Source organism: Mustela nigripes, chromosome 2 (assembly GCF_022355385.1).
Source record: "Mustela nigripes isolate SB6536 chromosome 2, MUSNIG.SB6536, whole genome shotgun sequence".
Taxonomy (NCBI): domain Eukaryota; kingdom Metazoa; phylum Chordata; class Mammalia; order Carnivora; family Mustelidae; genus Mustela; species Mustela nigripes.
The window spans coordinates 171,565,614-171,581,078 of record NC_081558.1 but is presented as its reverse complement, the minus strand read 5'-3'; the positions used below and the strand labels follow the sequence as shown (position 1 = coordinate 171,581,078).

The following is a 15,465-nucleotide window of genomic DNA, read 5'->3' as shown; positions in this document are numbered from 1 at the left end:
GAAGATGTGGTGTATATATACAGTGAGACATTACAAATATTATGCAGCCATCAGAAAATGAAAACTTGCCCTTTACAATGATGTGAATGGAACTAGAGGGTATTATGCTAAGTGAAATAAGTCAATCAGAAAAAGACAATTATCGTATGATCTCACTGATATGTGGAATTTAAGAAATAAGGCAGAGAGTCATAGGGGAAGAGAAGGAAAAATGAAACAAGATGAAACTAGAGAGGGAGACAAACCATAGGAGGCTTTTAATCTCAGGAAACAAACTGAGGGTAACTGGATGGAGGGGGGTGTGGAGGATGGGGAGGTTGGGTGATAGACAGGGAGGGTATGTGTCGTGGTGAGTGCCATGTGTTCTGTAAGACTATGAATCACAGACCTGTACCCCTAAAACAAATAATACATTATATGCTAATCTAAAAAAATAAGAATGGGGAAAAGGAGAAAGCTCCCTTAAATTTCTTCCACCTCCTCATACCCAGTTTGTCCTCTAGCCCCTTCCCTGTATCTGTCCTTTCCTTCCTCCAGTAGGATCTCCTCCCTGTCTATATCTCATTTATTCTTCAGCTCAAGCTTGGGCTCCCACCACAGAGGTCATGAGCAACATCCTCATAGATATACCCAGTGTACTCTTTCTCTCCCTCATTTATCTTCTCCTTTCAACAGCATTTAACGCTATAGATCACTCTGTCTATCTTGAATTTTTTCTTTCCTTACCTTCTCTAACTCCTTTTGCTTCCTAATTCTGTGACTACTTTTGCTAAAACCCCTCTCCTGACTTATCTTCTCTCCATTTCTTAAATATCCGTACTTCCCAGAGTTTTATTCTCAGCTCTCTTGCTCTTCGTTTTATCAGATAATTTTGTTTATTCTTGGCCTTAGCCACTGGTATGTTGGAGTCAGCTCCTAAGGACATGTTATGCACATCTCTTCTCAATTCTTTGTTCATTGACCATCAGGTTGGTAGCTTGAAATTGACCAAGGTAGGAGTAATTATGTCACAGATACCAGTAAATGCTGCAGATCCGGGAGGTTTGGGTTTTTGTTTTTGTTTTTGCCTTTTTTGTTTTATTTTGTTTTCTAACAGTTAGCCTAATAGTACACCACTGGCTTTAGTAGTGATGTAAATGCTTCCATTTCTCAAACCTGTGTCTCACACTTTCTGAGCACCAGCCAATATTTCTGACTGATTTCTGACCAGTTCCTCTTGAATGCCCAAATGAAACTCATTTTCTTCTCCCAAACCACCCCTCTTCTGCCCTAGTCCACGCTTTGGCTAATGAATGACCCCACCATTCTCCTGTCATCCTTGTAGGAAGCCCAAACTTCTCTCTCCCTCTGGACCACTGTATCTAATTAATTAGGATGAATAGATAGGTAGATAGATAGACAGACAGACAGATAGATATGTCTCCACTTGGTTTCACAGAAGATTTAGGTTATCTCAACAATATATATGATAGGACAGGACAAAGTAATTTCTCTCACAGCAATAGTAAAGGAGGGCATCTGACCAAAAGAGAAATAGATGAACTCAGAAGTGAGATGAGTATGGAAAACACATGCCATGAAGTCCAGCCCCCTACATCCTGTCAGTTAAGTCAACATCCTGAATTGCTCTGGATCCATCTTTGCCAACAGTGCAGTATCGCAGCCTCCCTATCGACCTTCCCTGCCCCCAGACTTGCTGCTTTCCCACCCTCCCATTGCACTTCCCATAATGCTTCCAGAGAGGCTATTCTTAGGCCCAAATCTGATTCTATCACATTGTCTTTCCCTTCAGCTTAGAAACTCAAGAGTAGTTCTCCACTGCCGTGGAACAAAATCCAAACACATACCCAGAGGAAACCTCTACCAGATTTTTGGTTCATCCTTTGGTTCATCCCAGATATCACTCCTCTTCGAAGCCTTCCCTGACTCCCACAGACCTTCTTCCACTCTATATCTACATCTCTCTTAAGTATCTGTTATTTGATTCCGTTTACAGCTGTGAAATGCTTACTTTATGCCATGAATTATATTTGGTATTGAAGATAAAGACTTAGATAGTCCTTGTGTTTTAGGGAGCTTTAGTTGAAAAACATATTGAAGCAAATCATAGAAAGTGAAATGAGCTCTACACAGTAGAAGAGATACCTCTGCAAGGTACAGAGATAATAGGAAGGATGGGAACGCTGTCTCACAGCACATGTCACATTCTAACATGATTCTTACTTGTGTTTCTCTCCCATTGGAATGGGAGGCATATATATCCCATGTACCACAATGGGAGGTACAGAGTATGTGTACATTGGTAGGTGTATGATGGATGGATGGATGGATGGATAGGTGGATGAATGGATGAATGGATGAAAAGAAATTTCAACAACTGCCTAAAATTATTTAGAAGATTATCAACAATTCTAATGACCCTTACTTTCCTTATCATCTATTACCAATTTTATTTAGAATTGGGTGGATGGAGGCATATAAATATGAGAACATGTATACCCTTACAATACCATATAAGCTAAATCTACCATGGGAATTTATCTGGTTCAGCCAGGTTTGAATCTGTTAGCTGGTCTGGGAGGAGCTCAGGGTCTAGCCTTTTCAGTGAGCCCTTTGCTAAATACATCAAAGAAGTCTGACACTTGAAGGTTCATTTGCTTTACAATTTGCCAGAGGCTCAGGCAAAAGGTCCCAATTAAAGGATCTGGGTGTTTCTGTGGTGTCTTGCTCAGCAGTAAAGGGAGAAACCCCAGGGCTTCATCACCTCACCAAACAATGCATTCAGTTAATCCTGCTAGATTAAAACCAAAAAGCCCCACACATTCTGAAACTTTATAGTTTGGGTTCACGATAGTTGCATCCCTCTAATCTCTGAAGGACTCTGTTTATGCTGGTATAGAAGTGTCTAGACTCTAGAACAGTAGTTCTCAGTCCTGGCTTTTAAAAAAGGAAGGTAGGCAGGTAAGAAGGAAGAAAAGAAAAAAAGAAGAGGAAAAGCAATCAATACCAGACTCCACCTTCAGAGAGTTACTGGCTCCTAGCTGGGCCCAGGCATCAGTATTTTTTGAAGTGCCCCAGTTACTTTTTTTTTTTTTAAAGATTTTATTTATTTATTTGACAGAGATCACAAGTAGGCAAAGAGGCAGGCGGGGGTGGGGGGAAAGCAGGCTCCCCGCTGAGCAGAGACCTTGATAAGGGGCTCCATCCCAGGACCTTGAGATCATGACCTGAGCCTAAGGCAGAGGCTTTAACCCACTGACCCACACAGGCACCCACCCCCAATTAATTTTAATGTGTAACCAGGATATGAAAACACTAAGCGTCAAGACCAGATAACTTTAAACTTAGCCTAGAATTTAATTCACAAGACTGCCTCCTTCTTATCCTTGAGGTCTGTACCTAAATGTAACTTTCTCAGTTGGGCTTTACTCATTACCCTGCCCCTCAGAGAATTTACCACAATATGAAAATAACTTGTGTATTTATGTTTTTCTGGTTTATTATCTGTCTCTCCTACTAGGTTAGGAACTTCATAAGATATTTATTGGCATCTCCTGGTGAGTGAATGTGAGCTGTAAATCTAAGAATATGTGTTACTGCTGCTAGGCTGAGTCAACAGAGGGGAAAAGAGAATTGGAAGAAAATAAAAGCAGGTGAAAGTTTGAAAGCAAGGAATGCTATATTTAGAAGGGAGTTACAGAAAGCCTCAGTAGATGATTCAAGTCAAGACATAGTTCTAAATTGCAGTACCACAGATTGCCTACCTATAACACTTCTTTACGACAGAAAAACAAAACACCTCTTTATTCACAAAGTAATATATGCTTGTAAAAAATTCAAAGAACATGGCTGAAAGTGAAACTTCTAACACCCCCTGCCCCATACTCCAGGAATAACCATTGGTTATAATTTAGTGTTTATCATTTAAAGTATTTTATAATGTGTACACAAATAATAGACAGGCTGGTTAAAACAGAATTGAACCCTTTCAGAAATACATTTCTCAGTAACTAGTCAACTAGTAACTAGTCAAAACCTGTAGTCAAAGCCTGGAGTTGCCCTATGGCAAGACACCTGTAAGGGTAACTTGATAAATTTAGTGCAAACTACATTTTTAATAAAATAATCTAGTTACTGAGTGTTAGATTTTTTTAAAGTGTTCAGTTTCTTTTGAATCACCGTGTATTTTACATACACATAAGTACTCACACACACATTGTTTTTTTTTTTTTTAAGATTTTATTTATTTATTTGACAGATCACAAGTAGGCAGGCAGGCAGAGAGAGAGAGGAGGAAGCAGGCTCCCTGCCGAGCAGAGGCCTCTGCTTTTAGCTCAGGCCTTAATCCCAGGGTCCTGAGATCAAGTCCTGCATCAGGCTCCTTGCTTAGCAGGGGGTCTGCTTCTCCCTCTGCCTGCTGCTCCCCCTGCTTGTGCTCTCTTTCTGACAAATAAATAAATAAAATCTTTTAATAAATAAGTTGTTTTAAGTGGTGCTAAATTTGGTAGTACCTTTTTATTTTATCACCTTTCAGCTATTTGGATACATACTAGTTCAACAATCAGCAAATTATGCAGGCCAAATCCAACTCTTCACCTATTTTCATAAAGTTTTATTGCAACACAGCTATGCTTATTTTTTTCACATAAAAACTATAGCTACTTCTGTGCTGTAATGATAGAGTTGAGTAGCTGCAACAGAAACCATATAGTCAGAAAGAAAGAGAGGGAAAGAGAGAGAGAAAGGAAGGAAAGAAGGAAAAGAAAGAAAGAGAAAAGAGAAGAAGAAAGGAAGGATATAGTCCACAAAATATCTACTATATTCTCTAGGAGAAAAGTTGGCTAATTCCTACCCTAATTGATCAAAAGATTAAATCACCAGTAAACAATCAGAACAAACCAACTGAGTCCAGTGTATGAGAATATGTTAATGATTCTGGGATTTTACACTAGGTAAAGAAAGAATAGAATGTACTTGTCTGATTGCTTTTAGTAAGAAAGAAGGAGGTCAACCAAAGCCTTGGTAAATGATAGTGGGGAAAGAGTGGAGAAACATGTTCCATCTAGCTGGGTCCCGTTTTCTTGTCAGGCAGGTCACATCTTCTCCCTTTCTATTGTCTCCCTTCCCAAGGAGAACAGTGCTCATTAAAGATGTAGCCAAGATTTTCAGAATACCTGCAAGTTGAATCCTTTGAATGTAAACCAGTCTATCTTGTCTTTGCTGCCAAGCTTTATAAATCATTTGGCTGAACAATTAAAGGGCTGGAACCCTTGTTGAATGCTGCTCCAGGTGCTGTGGGGTGAAACTGCCCCCTGCCACTCAGCATGCAAGGTGGGGACCCCACACAGTGATGGTTGTAAGAGAAAGCACCACAAGGCATTTGGTTTTCATCCCCACTGGGCTTATCTATTCTCCCCCAGTCCCAAATTTTGCTGCAAACACCCTTCTCTGGACATTCCATTGCGAATCTTCCCGTGACTGGTCTCTTGAGTGTTTGTTTGCATTAGTCAGCTTTGAAAAAGTGTGTTGCCATAACAGTGGAAAGCATTATAATGGGTCAGACTTGCTGGAGGCTGACCACCTCCTCTTTGCTCTGTATTGGTCTCTAATGACGGACTTCCTCCTTCCTATGGAACTGGTGTTATATGAATTCTCAAGTTGCTATCTCTTGGATAAATCATGTACTGACTGGCCCTGAATTTGGTTTATGGCATCCTTCTTAAGTTACAAATTATTTGGAGATTGGGGTGCTCTTCCTCTACCCCTTCTTTTTTTTTGCATCCCTTGCAACTCCTTGTTTTTTGAACCATTGCCGCTACTGAAAATAAGTGTTAATATATTATATCCCCATGAGCATTTGCTTTTAAGCTTGTATGATAGAATGTCCCTATAATCTCAGGTATGAACATTCACATTTTCTAGAAGTACCAGTTCCTACCTGCCACTTTTTCCCTGCTTTCACAAGATTCATACAGAGCTTCACACCCTCATCATTCAGAGTTGGGACAGCAGTAGCCAAAAACTTGAATGATCTGTATAACTGAGAACAAATAAGATTTTGTGTCTGCCTTGTACAACTAGATGTTTATCTGTCCACTGTATCTGTGTAATTGGCCTGAATTTTTAATGATGAAATTGCGCAACTGAGAGGGACCTTGAAGATCATCTAATTGGGTAGATGTAGAAGGGGCCCGCAGAGCTAGCGTAACTCGTCCAAAATGATAAAGTCTAGTCCTGTAAACCTTTAGATAGAGAACATAATCAGTAGTTACATATCCCACCCATAAGACTTCCCCTCTAAAGGGCAATTTAAACAAAGAGAAATTCCAGAAACTTCAGTTTGGGTTCATACTGCTTTCTCTGATGAGTATGTGTGTGTTCTGAGGCTCTCTTGCTGTCTGTAAATCAGACATTCTTACTGGATTGCATCAGATTCTAGGCAATGTGATTGATGAAGAAAGGGCAGAGGAGAGATGACGTAATGGCTAGTGCAGCATTTACCTGCAAATTATCTCTAGCAATGTACCGCTCGGTGTCTGTGTGACTCATGTACTGAGGCACTGCCATCCCTGTTATTCAGCACTAGCCTCACGCTTACCTCACCCTATGTTTCTCTCCTTTTCTTGCCAAATCTGATTAGAAGCATTTTTGTTTTAAGCCAATGTTTATGAAGCCATAAGTGGACTTTGTACCAATGACCATGTGGAGAAAATAAAAGAATATTAGAACAAGAAAATTATATACTGGCTTAATCAAATCAACTTGATGTCTCTCTTAACTTACTTCATAGCACCTATTATGTGCCTTCTACTGTCAGTGCTGGTAGTTTTCTTCCTTATATGGCTAATTTGCCTCTCAGCTTCAGTTTACTGGCTGACAGCAAACAAACCTACAGCAAGTGCCTACCAGTATCAGTGACTATGGCACATGCTTTCACATGCTGTTTTTCTTGTAAACCTCAAAAGCAGTTAGTACATGTACCCATTAGAGAGGTAAAAACACTGGCCCAGTTCACTTAACTAATATGTGTCAGAATTGGGAGTGGCATCCTGGTCTCTTGACACTATATATAGTACTTTTTCCACTACATCACAAGTTTCTTTGATTTTATGTACTCAGGGAATTTTTGAAAGAAAAATGTTCATTTCTCTCAGGTGGATCATCATACTTGATATTATGTCTGCCTCAATCCTTTGTTTATCCTTGCGGCACTAGAAGTCAAGAGTATAGGCATCTGTATATTGATTGAACAACAGCACTCAAGTTGTCTGGTAGAGTTGTATCATATAAACACTAAATTTGCCTGAATTCAACTATACCTGCCCATCAAATGAATATAAAAAGAGAAGGAATCATAATTTGCATTGTGCAGACAAGTCTATTCTGGTTGTATTCAATGAATCCATAACTAGGAATGAACCTGAGTTAGGGGATGTGTGTTGATTTTCCTCAGCCTGTGTCTGTTCCACGTTCCCTCTCAGAGTAAGCATCTCGCCTTGGTCAGTGGACTGTTTTGTACAACATGTATCCTGTTGTACAAAAGCCAGCTTTTGTACTCATAAGCATCCTTGTATTCAACCAAAGACAGTAATCTGTACCAGTGCTGGAGGAAAAGGCCACCTGGGTTATACCTACTAAGGTATGTTGTCTTCTAGCATGGGACCTTCCTAGGAGATTTTCAAGGTAATTTTGAACAAAACTTGATTTTTTTTTTTTTCCTTACATATTCTTTGAAAGCCTAAACCCCAAGTAAAGTCCAGCTCCTGTAGATTAACATTGGTTTGCATGAAATCAGGCAGGGAAATTTTGTTTAAGTTGAACTGAAGCGCCTTGGGCTCAGCAACATTGTGTATATTGTGGCTAAACAAATCTTTCATTTTCTGTTGTGCTGAGTTGGAAGGACTGATACCAAGCAGATCAAATACTCACTGTGCCCATAAGAGAACTGTGTTGTTACTGAAACCACGGGGGGGAGAACCAACAGGAGGAAAGGCATGACGAGATCACCCAAAAGCATACTAGGGAGAGACAGAGGATTAAGAAAGCCCCATTGAATATAGTCACAGGTGATTTTTGAGAGGGTAGTGTGATCAGTCATAAAGTCAGAAGCAAGACACAAGTTTAACATCCTCTAATACCAGATCAGAGTAGTCAGCAGGATATCATAAATCCAAGAAAGCTGCAGCAGAAAGAGAGGCTGGGACTTGAGATCTGAGGACAAGAGGTTTGTGACAATAGTATACAAAAAATAGGATATGGAGGTTAAAAAGAAGAGGAACATGTCGTCAAGAAGAATTCTGGCTCTGAGCTTGTCTGAGATTCTCCCAGTGGTGGGAGAGATCCAGCCTCTGAGGAAGTAGAGGCAAGAATTATTGATGTCTTGTGGCAAACAGCTTCTCATATCCTCCTACCCATTCCATATTGGATTTTGTGCAGTTATTTTCTAAGTAGTTAGGTTCTAATTTTCTTGCAATTTGGGAAATCAAGGCTGGTTCTGCAAGGCTGTCATGGGATTGCAGAAGAGAGTCTCAGAAGTCAGCATTTGTAAATGGAAAACCCATAAAAGTTCAGCTCTCATGAACAGAAAAATGAACTCATTCATAATACCAAACCATCATCATATTCAGGGAAGTGGAGTTAAAACCAAGGCACCTCCTTTTCTTTCCTGTATTTGTATAGCTAATAACACCTTGCATTGTTAAAAGTGAAATCCTGCTGGTGATAATTTGCTTTCTCAGATAGCTCACTTTGTATTTTTGACTTATTATGAGTGTGAACTCCAGAAGATTGCTTGACTACCGTTACTAAGAAATAGGCTGTCTTGGAGAAACTGAACCTGGGAGGCTGGAGTGCTCAGATTAGGACAGAATCTCACAGTGGGGCCTCTCTATCCCCACTGTATGTGTTTAAGAATTCCCTTGGATGCTTATTAAAAATGTAAGTTCCAAGGCCCCACCTTAGACCAAATAAATATAAATCCATGATCAAATGTGACTAAAGAATATGCATATTAATAAACAACCCTGAGAATTCTTGTGAAACCTAAAATTTAAGAGCCACTGGATTAGGAAATATGTGTATGGTGTAATAAAGCAAATCCTAGAAAAATAACCATTTACTAAATCAAATTCCGATCATTCTAAATTTAAATTTTATCAATATAACTATGGCCAGGCATACTTGTTTTAATGAAAATCCATAAACTTCTTTGAAGCTCTTAGGAGAAAAATATAAAAACAAGATACATGTAAAATTTTAACAGTAGTAATAAACACCCTTGAACGTGAGAAAAAGGAGACTGTTATGAATTCAGAAAGGCTTTGTGTTTTGTGAAATTTCTATCTTTTCCCAAGAAGGGGAAGAGGGAAAAGGAGGGAAAAACACAGAGAGAAGCTTTCCTTGGCTTTGAAGATCCTAATCCTTTGTTCTACTTGCCTCCAAAATACAGCTTCTTCCTACTCACAGTCCCTTTGCTACAGGCCAGCTGCATCTCATTGATTGCCATGTCCACTATTGCTTTTTCTTTCTTTCTTTCTTTCTTTCTTTTTTAAGATTTTATTTATTTATTTGACAGGCAAATATTACAAGTAGGCAGAGAGGCAGGCAGAGAGAGAGAGAGGAGGAAGCAGGCTCCCCACTGAGCAGAGAGCCCAATGCGGGGCTCAATCCCAGGACCCTGGGATCATGACCTGAGCCAAAGGCAGAGACTTTAACCCACTATTGCTTTTTTAATCCTTATATACCAGAACAAGAATGAATAGTAGAAAAGAGAAAAGCAAATTGATAAGACCAACACCTTAGATCAGAAAGCCCTGGGTGAAATCATTTGCCCTAGTTATCAACTGCACGGAATGTAGGTGTATTTGGGAAATTGAGGGGTAAGGGCAGTAAGAGAGACTGGCTCCAGTTCCGCTGCCCCTGTTGAACTTCAGAAACTAAACTGAACCAATCTCTCCTCCAGCCCTCGTCTGTTCTTTGGCTCTTATTTAAATTTTGTTTTTGTTGTCTTTGAGTTGTTTTCATTGTATAAGTCATTTCTTAAATAACCCCTAAATTTCTTTGTTATTGGCACTGTTATGTACTTAACTAATACACTGCTTTCCTCCTTCCCCATTATCATCATTACTGCCCATAGAGGGATAAATTTGAGTCCCACCTTTCACCTCTTTTCATAAGGTGATCATCTGTAATTTTATGCCCTAAAGGCTCCTTTAAAAAAATATATTTTCTCTATATAATCATGAATTCTATCATTCAAATCCCAGACTTTTAGCTTTACCCTTTCTGTATTATTAAACTCAGCTTTGGAATGATGAAAATCCAGCTTGTTTATCTTACATCTTCTCTTCCCAAGAAAATCCAGCTTGGGATGCACTCAGCCCTCGGCATAGTGACTCCTAGAGTTTGCTGCTTCAGTTAAGAAATTAAAGCTAAGAACAAATGGTCCTGAGTCTGTATTCAATCAGATAACCAATAATAATTGTACCATCTCAGTCAAAGTAAGCAAGCATTCTTGATAGATAGACCATGATGCATTACTTTTGGATTACTACACCCTTGCAAACTCTTAAAATTGAGCTATCTCTAATATGTATTATGAGGGATTTTTTTAAAAAAAAACAGATTTTGGGGGGTACATGGGTATCTCAGTCCATTAGGCATCTGACTCTTGATTTCAGCTCAGGTCATGATATCAGGAGGAGATCATGTGAGATCAAGCCCTACATAGGGCTCCATTCTGGGGGTGGAACCTGTAATTATCTCTGTCCCTTTCTCTATGCCTCCCTCTCCCACCTCAGCAAAGAAAACTGGTTTTTGAAATATTTTTTCTTTGGTCTTGTTTTACATACTCTTTATTCAAAACCTGAGCAATAGTCACCTTCATAATTCTTTCAGTATTTATTTACTGGCTCTCTCAGTGCCTTAGCTGGTGTTTTTTATATGAGATTTACACCGTCTTGTGGCCTCTAATTTTCCCTGACTTAGTATGTTTCTTGTGTCCTTGGTATTCATTAGCCTATTGTCAGATGTTTGAAAAGGTTAAGAAGAGCAAAAATCACCTGTTATTTTCTGCTGCAAAGGCCTTTATTTACTTTCCTCTTTTCTCTCCATGACCAATTGAGTCAATGATTTGAGTCTCTCAGATTTAGCCTTTTTATCTTTTATTTTCTGAGATCAGAATATCATATTGCTTAAAATTTTCATTTGTCTATAAAACCATGTAGAACACAGCCTTAGTGGCATGTCCACAAAAATGATCTTTTACTGTGTTCACTGATCTATTTTGTAAGAAATATCAAATTCTGGAGATCCATGCTTATACATTCTGCACCTCAAAAAGATAGTACAGGAGCGCCTGGGTGGCTTAATGGGTTAAAGCTTCTGCCTTGGGCTCAGGTCATGATCCCAGGGTCCTGGGATCAAGCCCCATATCGGGCTCTCTGCTTAGCAGGGAGCATGCTTCTCCTCTCTCTCTCTCTCTTTGTCTGCCTTTCTGCGTACTTGTGATCTCTGTCAAATAAATAAATAAAAATCTTTAAAAAAGAAAAAAAGATAGTACAGTGAGAGAAACCAGATTACAAAGGATGCAGTAGTCCAGTTAGAAATTAGTAAGAAATCCATTATATAATGAAGAAGGGAATTAGTTAATGACAAAATTTACTTTCAGTTGGGTGTCTAAGGCATAGAAAAGGCTAGAATTGGCCCATAATGTATACAGGTATTGCTATTTTTGCAATTGAAGGCCAACCTTCAAAGTGCTTTAAATCCGACAAATACTTCATGGAGGGAAGCTAAAGTGTTGCATAGGCAAAATGGGCCTATTGCTTTGACAGTCATTGTTATGAATTATAATGTAGGACTTACAGGAATCATTGTAAAAGATATATAATCTTAAAAAGATAGATATATTATCATCTAGTGATAACAAGCAATTGGCAAGAGGTGGCCACTGAGATAAAAGTCTGTTGGTATCTGTTGGTGAGCAGATTCTCATGGCCTCTCACTCACTGGTTATTGTGTAGCATGGGATTGTTAGTTTTCTAGGCAGTGAGGTTCTAATTTTCTTGCAGTTTGGGAAACTCAGACCTCCCTGGCGATTAGGGGTTGGATTTGGTTTCCCCAGCACAACCTGGCCATGGGACCTATATAAAGGATGTTGCCCTTCTCATCTACTAAGTTAGCAAAACATTTTCCATTTCCACCTTCTCAATCTTTGTACTAACATAATTACAATAAGTTGTTGCTGCTCTTGAAGATAATCTCTGTTCTTACATCTGGGATAAAGTCTTTCAGTAAAGCTGCTTAAGCGGTGGGGAGGAAAGAACCTTTCCATAAAGTTAAAGTCTTTCCTGATAAAGGTAACTACTCCACCCCTGCTTCCCAATTAGATCTCCTGCCAGCAATAGCATAGACTTGAGCCAGTGCCAAATGTTTTAATGCCATAAGGACTCAGTTGATAAAGTCTGTGCATGGCAAAGAAAAAAAGAGCCAAAGTTCCCAAACTCAAATTTTCCAAGATTTCCATGTGAGATGCAGCCAGGGCACCCTTCATCTAATTGTTACCATGTGTTGCTACAGTCATTGGTACCCTGCAATTCTCTAACACTTCTAGAGATTAGAAATTACAGGAAGTGCTAGCCATTTCAAGATGGAAATTTACTCTAACTGCAGAGACTTTGGTCTTTGTCAAAAAGAAGTACAATAGCAAAGATGGAATAATTGTGAGACTAATATTGTGATCTTTCCAAATAATTACTGAGTAATTATTAGTCAGTTAGCATTCAGTGTTGTACTTCCTTTTTCCATTAATATTTAACATGTGTTTTGCTAGCTTTACTTCCCTTATTGTCATAAATTCTAGATAGGAAAAGTTTATTGTCTTGCTTGGGCACAGAAAGGAAATGCCAGCACTAAATAGTTGTTGGGTATCTGCCTAGTTGAAGCAAAATGGTTTCATAAATCCCTGAGCATAAAAGAGATTAATTAATGATTAAGGATTACAAAGTACCCAGACCTTTCAGGAACCTGGAATACCTATATAAATACGAGGAGATGTTTTTCTCTCTTTGACATGATTTTCAGATCTCATTTATGATAGTTTTAGCTTCAGCATCCACCAAACTTTCATCATAGTTGCTAATGAATAATAACATTGACTTATGGAGAAGGAAAAATGAAAGCTGTGTGTCTATTAAATGTTGAATGTCCCTAAATGAGAATTCAGATTGAATGCAGAGACTGTATTGAGTAAGGCCTGTTTCAACTTGCCCACTCAACACTTTGCCTCCCATTTAAAGATATTAGTAGATTTTAATGAAACCTGTAATATTACTCAAGAATATGAGACTCATTTTCAGTTCAACTTATTCTCCTGTTGTCCTAAGGCAAACTAACAGCTAATATAAATTCCCAAATAGTTTGAGGAAGTTAGAGCTCACAGTAGTAGTAATAATATTGATTGCATTAAAAGCAAGAACAAGACTGCTTACCCATGTTAGCAACCTGAGCAGTCAGAGGCATTAATGGACCATGAAAACTGGAGAGCTGGGGTGACTGTGGGTCAGAGCTAAGGTATATAGACAAGCACAGTGTCAGAGAAATTTTCATCACCTCCACTACACTGGGCCATTTCTCTTGATAGAGCAAGCTCTTAATTTCCCCCCAGTTGTTAATCTGGCACATTTCATGAATATCAGTGTTCACTTTGGAAAATAAAAAAGCAAACAGCCAAAAAAATCCAAGTGTTAAGGGGGAAAGAAAGTCAACAGAGGAAATTACAGTAGCATTTGATACAGTGGCACCTTTTTCTTGAGTCAGACGAGGTGAAGATATTTGAGAGTTTGTGGCTTTGACAGTCTCTTTTTAAGACAGTAGCCAGGGGTCTTGGGAGAGAAAGTGGTAGGCATACACTGCCACCGATTAGCTATGGCCTTTATACACATATGTGTTCACATTTTCAAAACAGGCCTGCTAAAAATATATATGAGAATCAAGTGATTTGAAAGTAAATCCCACTTCCATTCCCCATTGCTTTCACTCCCTGTTTGCCATTTCCTTTCTAACAATTACTGTTTCTGAAGGAATTGGTGTTTCCTGCCCTGGTATAGTTTCTGTTTGTTTTGGATTGTCCATCAGTTGTTAAGATAGTTGCTATGTCTTTTTAGAATCTAGTATATCAAGAATTAAGTATGACACCAGGTTCTTACTTTCTTCTATCTCTCTTATTTTTAGGTAAGTCATCTGATTGGAGTGTCAATTCATTTCATGGAATTTTCCATTTGGTAAAGTATTATTTTTTTTATCAAATGACGTAAACTTTTGTTTTTGTGATTTCTCAGTCTGTATTCGCCCACAACAATGACCTCCATAGTATATTCTGTCTAGGAGGCAAGGAACGAGAGTCACAGAATGAGAGAGAGAGAGAAAGAGAGAAGGTGGCCTGAGACACAAGGGAAAGGACATATAACTAAATATTTTGATATGAAAAAAAAAAAAAAAAGGCAACAACAACACTATTGAGGGCACCTGGGTGGCTCAGTAGGTTGAGCAACTGCCTGCAGCTCAGGTCATGATCTTGGAGTCCCAGGATTGAGTCCTGTCCCCACACCCCCAGCATCAGGTACTCAGCAGGGGGGTCTGCTTCTTACTCTGACCTTCCCCCTCTCATGCTTGCTCTCTCTCATTCTCTCTCTCTCTCTCTCTCTCAAATAAATAAGTAAAATCTTTTTAAAAAACACTATTGAGAGAAACTTATATTTCAAAGCTATTTTCATGAATTTTGCCTTTTTGAATTTCAGGAAATAGAAGAGTTATTACAGTAGTCCCCTCTTACCTGTAGTTTCACCTTCTGTGCTTTTAGTTACCTGGGGTCAGCCGCAAGTCCAGAAGCAGATGATCTTCTATCTAACATATTATCAGAAGTAAAGAGCAGCCTAACACTACATCACAATGCCTACATCATTTACCTCACTTTGTCTCATCATGTAGGCATCTTATCATCTCACATCATCACAAGAAGGATGAGTATAGTACAGTAAGATATATTATGAGAGAGACCACATCATATAACTTTTATTACAATATATTGTTATAATTATTCTATTTTATTAATTGTTGAACTCTTATTGAATCTAATTTATAAATTAAACTTTATCATAGGTATGTATCCATGGGGGGCAGTATATATAGGTTCAATACTATCCACAATTTCAGACATCCACTGGGGCTCTTGAACATATCCCCTGTGGATAAGAGGGGACTACTGTATATTTAATTGTATTTAGAAAGGACTGGGCTTACTTACTTACTTGTCAGAGAATCCAACCAAGGTTAGAGTAGTGGCTTTCCAGTTGTATTTGGTGAAAATCTGACATTCCTCAAAAGGTTGCTTTACCTCTTGGGAAAAACCATCGTCAGAGGGAGCTTTTCTTTTGAATTACTGTTTTAAGTCCTCATGTATTTGTT

The 15,465-nt window shown here is 38.8% G+C and overlaps 1 protein-coding gene and 1 long non-coding RNA gene across 3 annotated transcripts in view; both read left to right on the top strand.

The window, feature by feature from the left end:
* CMSS1 (cms1 ribosomal small subunit homolog) overlaps positions 1-15,465 on the top strand; it is a 382,805-nt gene that overhangs the window by 191,503 nt on the left and 175,837 nt on the right. The window lies entirely within an intron of this gene.
* Positions 1-15,465, top strand: part of LOC132012274 (uncharacterized) — a 120,219-nt gene that overhangs the window by 89,281 nt on the left and 15,473 nt on the right. The window contains exon 2 of the long non-coding RNA XR_009402577.1: positions 14,233-14,282. This is a non-coding gene — a long non-coding RNA (uncharacterized LOC132012274). The remainder of the gene's footprint in view (positions 1-14,232; positions 14,283-15,465) is intronic.